Below are 6,000 nucleotides of genomic sequence, written 5' to 3'. Positions count from 1 at the left end.
TCAGCATAATAGGGACGATATTTGAAAACTTAATTAAAATGTGCGCCTGAAAGAAAGTAAATATTCACTGCTAATAGTATTATTAGTGCATTTCATATTTAAAAACACGTAATATAACTTATTATACCATAACCGTTTCTTTGTTGGTTATTCACACTTTGCAGAAATAAGATTGAGATACACTAATAGAGCAGTCACTTACTCTAATACAGCAGTCAGGAAAGGCTGGTATACTCTAATAAAACGGTCAGTTCTAGAGCATAATCTTGATTTTAAAAGCATAATTTTGAACATAATAGGCTTAATTTTTGAGCAATACTCAAAAGCATAATAGGTAAAATTTTGAGCATAAAAGGCCGGAGCCTATATGCAGTGGATATGTCCACCTTCTAAACTGGAAACTCCCTTTATAAATTCCTAGATCTGCCACTAATGTGGGGATGTCTTTGAAAAGTAAATGGCTCATGTTTGGCTTTGTTGTGCTGTACTAGGGACCCACTGATTATGCTCATTATTTTACCTATTATGCTATACTGCACTGCTCAAAATTTTCCTTATATTTAATATGCTTGCTCAATATTTACCTATTATGCTCAAATTATATTCAATATTTATACCTCAGTTCCCATGTTTTTCTAGTAAATTTGCACTTTAATGGAAAACAGTAAGTTGCTGAAGCAAAGACTCTAAATCCTTGCTTGTTAAAATACATGTCACAGAAAAGATCAATATACTCTAATAGAACAGTTAGCTACCTGATTATTCTCTGACGGTTCTATCAGAGTATAGTGATCTTTTTCAGTAATATGTATTTTGGTAAGCAAGAATTTATGGTAATGCACAAGTGTTCTGCCTATTATGCTAACATTATGCTCAATACTTTACACGGTCCAGTTATTATCAACATGCTTTTTTTCCAAGAACAATCAAAGATTGGAACAGCTTGCCAGTATCTGTCATAGAATCAGAAAACATAGATACATTTACTAATTACTTATTGTCTATCTAATTGTTTGCTGTATATCTTATGTGTATGTGTGATTTCTTTGGGGTGTTGATCGCCCCCTGGGCGCATCGGCAATTGCCGTCTGCCCAGTAACAATAAATAAAAGTAACAATAAATAAATACTTTCAGTTAGAGACAGTCACCTATTATGCTCATTATTATGCCAGCATAATCGGCGGGTCCTTATTCTGTACTATTATTCTGTAGTGACATTATGGGTTTTTGTGGTTGATGAAAACCACTGAACTATTCACAATAACTTGCTAACTACAACCTAGGACTAGTAGAGAATATACAAAAAAATACTTTTTAAAACTTATATTACCAGTAAAGAAAACCACGTATTTTTCTCCTTGCTTAATACGTCAGTGGCGGGTTTAGGGAGGTTTCAAAGTTTCCACGGAAACCCCCTTTGAAAAAATGATTGCGTATCAATTAAATGATTTAGTTAGCGCGGCGTGCGCCTCGATCGAGATACTCTAATAGAGCAGTCGCAGTAACCATAGCAGTAACTATTAAAGTAGTGTGTAGCAAGTTATTTTAGATATTTTATGTACTGTCACTAGGCTGTGACCTTTTTTTTTTTTGGTCTCACCTTACCAAACCAGACGATGTAGTGTAAACTTTTGCGTATCTCATGTCAGTGTATATCTCCACCTTCTAAACTGGAAACCCCCTTTATAAATTCCTTGATCCGCCACTGTACGTATACTACAATTTACGTTATATTACCATTTACATTACGCATGCCTCAACGTCGTCGATAATAGATATGGATCAATAATTGGTCACTTACGCTATCTTGTAAGAAGCTCACTCCTTATGACCTGAATACATTTTGGCAATTGAAATCAAGACACACGGTAGTGTGTCGTGCGGCCCAAGAAGCCGGCGCGTAACACCCGTGAGTATATTGACAGGAAGAAAGAAAACGCAATTTTCGCACCCCCGTAGCTCTGTGCTTCCTTGATGAAACAAGACGATTTTTGCTGTGGACATGCCCACCAACTGCAGCACTACACATTCCAATTTTGAGCGAAATCGCTTCGCGCGTTCCCGAGATATGCGACTTCAAAAATTGGCTCAGTTTCTTGGTTTTTTTTCTTCTTATTTTTCTTTTTCTTGTCGCACACTTACAAAAACTGCTATAAAACTCGAACGCCATGTCCGATAGCCTTGAAATTTGGTACACAGAAGGGGGATATAAAGGCGCATCTCGGTACCAACTTTAGCTGGAATACGATAAACAGGCAAAGAGTTATGAGCGATTATTCACGAAAAATAACACCAATATGTTGTCACGCCTACAGGGTAAACCGCGTTTGGGAAGAAGCTGAAAATCGGTGGGTGAATAGGTTAACTATTGAACCTCAAACCTTTTGTGGTTTGAAAGAAATCGAGCTAAAAAACAGGAAGATACAACGAAAAAACCAACAGTGTGTAACAATTACGCAATCAAGATTAGCTAATAAAAAAACGACTGCTTGCCACGCCTACCAGATAAACCGCTTGGAGCAATGCTTTGAAAATCGTTGTACAAATGGAGTAATCATCTTAGAAAGGCTCATCAATGGTGTAGAAGAATCAGACTTAAAGCCACGGAGTTATAACACGAAATCCAACTTGGTGCAGCAAGTGCGAGATCGGGATACTCTAATAGAGCAGTCATCCTAATAGAGCAGTCACCCTGAAGAGAATTCAAGAGGTCAGCTAGAAACAAGAAACCTGTATAGAGATCAGCTACACACAAGTCACCCTGTAGAGAGATCAGCTAGAAGAGGTTACCTTGTAGGGAGTTCATGCAACTATGGAAAGGGATAGTTCAGCTAGAAAAAATCACCTTGTAGAGTTCAGCTACAAAGAAACCATCATGTAGAGAGTTCAGCTACAAACAAATCGCCCTGTGGAGAGATCAATAGAAGAAGTTACCTTGCAGAGAGTTCAGCTACAAAGAAACCATCAAGTAGAGAGAATTGAGCTACAAACAAATCTCCCTGTAGAGAGATTAGCTAGAAGAAGTTACCTTGTAGAGAGTTCAGCTACAAAGAAACCATCATGTAGAGAGTTCAGCTACAAACAAATCTCCCTGTAGAGAGATCAGCTAGAAGAAGTTACCTTGTAGAGAGTTCAGCTTCAAACAAATCACCCTGTAGAAAGATCAGCTAGAAGAGGTCACCTTGTAGAGAGTTCAGTCACAAAGAAACCACCATGTAGAGAGCTCAGCTACAAACTAGTGACTTTGTAGAGACATCAGCTAGAAGAAGTTACCTTGTAGAGAGTTCAGCTACAAAGAAACCATTCTTTAAAGAGCTCAGCTGCAAACAAATCACCTGTACAGAATTCAGCTACAAAAAAATCACCCTGTAGAAAGATGAGCTAGAAAAAGTTACCTTGTAGAGAGTTCAGTTACAAAGAAACCACCATGTAGAGAATTCAGCTACAAACTAGTGACCCTGTAAAGACATCAGCTAGGAGAAGTTACCTTGAGAGAGTTCAGCTACAAAGAAACCATTATTTAAAGAGCTCAGCTGCAAACAAATTACCTATACAGAATTCAGCTACAAACAAATCACCATGTAGAGAGATCAGCTAGAAGAAGTTATCTCGTAGATAGTTCAGCTACAAGCAAATCACCCTGTAGAGAGATCAGCTAGAAGAAGTTTGCTTGTAGAGAATTCAGCTACAAAGAAACTATCATTTAGAGAGTTCAGCTTCAAACAAATCACCTGTAGAGTTCAGCTACAAACAAATCTCCCTGTAGAGAGATCAGCTAGAAGTAGCCACCTTGTAGAAAGTTCAGTTACAAAGAAACCACCATGTAGAGAGTTCAGCTACAAACTAGTCACCTTGTAGAGACATCAGCTAGAAGAAATTACCTTGTAGAGAGTTCAGCTACAAAGAAACCATTCTGTTTAGAGCTCCGCTGCAAACAAATCACCTGTACAGAGTTCAGCTACTAACAAATCACCCTGTAGAAAGATCAGTTAGAAGAAGTTACTTTGTAGAGAGTTCAGCTACAAAGAAACCGTAAAGAGCTCAGCTGCAAACAAATCTCCTGTACAGAATTCAGCTGCAAACAAATCACCCTGTAGAGAGATCAGCTAGAAGAAGTTACCTTGTAGATAGTTCAGCTAGAAACAAATCTCCCTGTAGAGAGATCGGCTAGAAGAAATTACCTTGTAGAGAGTTCAGCTACAAAGAAACCATCATGTAGAGAGTTCAGCTGCAAAGAAATCACCACTGCCCAAATTTCAAGGCAATAGCTCTTTCCAATCTGAAGTTATTAATTGTCAAAGTTGGCAAATTGGATGTGTGGAAGGCCCCTTTTCGCAAATCCGGTCACATATGTATTATATGTGATCGGATTTGCGAAAAAGGGTCTTCCACACACATCCAATTCTATGAACTTGAATGACCATACCTTTGTGCTCAAAGAAGATACTAACCTGAAATTTTGTTCATGTATTAACCTATGTTGTTACACATCACTGTCCAAATTTCAAGGCAATACTATTTTCCTATCTGACATTATGAACTGCCAAAGTTCGTAAATTGGATGTGTGTAGAAGACCCCTTTTCGCAAATCCGGTCACATATATATAATTTGTACATTTACTGATAAAATATTTATTTAAAGTACATCTACTTCATCTTTTCTTCTTCCTGTAGTAAAGAAAAAAAAACATAGGTTAAAAAAGTCCCAAAGCTGGCCATAGGCCGGCTTTGGGGTATACAAATACAAAAAGAAATGAAATCTAATCCAAAACAGCCAAGCTGTAAAAAAAGTGTGCGGCCCTCAGAAAGGCTATGGTGAAAAAAGATGTGAAATCCAAGGTGGTGGCCAAGAAATGGCTGTGATGGTAGGTTAATGGTAAAAATTTTAATAATGACAATTCAGGTGAATTTTTGTGCCGCTTCACAAAATTTACCTGAATTGTCATTATTAAAATTTTTACCATTAACCTACCATCACAGCCATTTCTTGGCCGCCACCTTGGATTTCACATCTTTTTTCACCATAGCCTTTCTGAGGGTGCGCACACTTTTTTTACAGCTTGGCTGTTTTGGATTAGATTAAGATTGTCATTATTGCACTTTTCATGCATGCTCTGCATAAACTCCGAGTATTTGATTCTAGAAAGCTTTTACTCCCATCATTAACTTCTTAAAACAGACCAACTCATCCAGAAAACATGTCCTTCATTATGTCACTTTAAATTTGTTTCTGAAATGTTATCCACATCTCGCACACTTTTTTTACAGCTTGGCTGTTTTGGATTAGATTAAGATTGTCATTATTGCACTTTTCATGCATGCTCTGCATAAACTCCGAGTATTTGATTCTAGAAAGCTTTTACTCCCATCATTAACTTCTTAAAACAGACCAACTCATCCAGAAAACATGTCCTTCATTATGTCACTTTAAATTTGTTTCTGAAATGTTATCCACATCTTCACAACCAGGGGCATATCGAGGGGGTTTCCAGGGGTTTCAGGAAACCCCTTTGGATTTCATACACTACTTGAAACATTAAGAAATTGAAACTTCAGGTTTCCAGAATATGGAACCTGTCATGGAACAGGATATATTTTTAACTTTTATCTTAGTTAAATAACGGTTTCTAACATGATAGCAACACTTATAGCATTTTTCTGAATTATGATGTTGGTAAAAAAATTGAGGTACTCCAATAGAGAAGTCAGGTAATCAGGGCCGCCCGCGGGGGGAGGGGGGGCAACTGGGGCATTTTTCCCCGGGACCCTGCCTGAAAGGGGTCCCAGGAGGCCCCATGAATACCTGTTTAAAAGATCGATATACTCTAATAGAGCAGTCAGACCTAAATACTCTAATAGAGCAGTCACAGTATTCTTCACAGAAGCAGTGTAGTAAGCTTATAGATAAGGAGATATGGCTGTTGAGGGGTAGCTATTGTCATTGTTAGCAGGTCATGACCTTTTTTTTTTTTTTTTTTTTTGGTCTTCAAACTTACAGC

Source organism: Dysidea avara, chromosome 2 (genome assembly GCF_963678975.1).
Source record: "Dysidea avara chromosome 2, odDysAvar1.4, whole genome shotgun sequence".
Classification (NCBI taxonomy): domain Eukaryota; kingdom Metazoa; phylum Porifera; class Demospongiae; order Dictyoceratida; family Dysideidae; genus Dysidea; species Dysidea avara.
The sequence above is the reverse complement of the archived record's forward strand: the minus strand, read 5'-3'. Positions refer to the sequence as shown.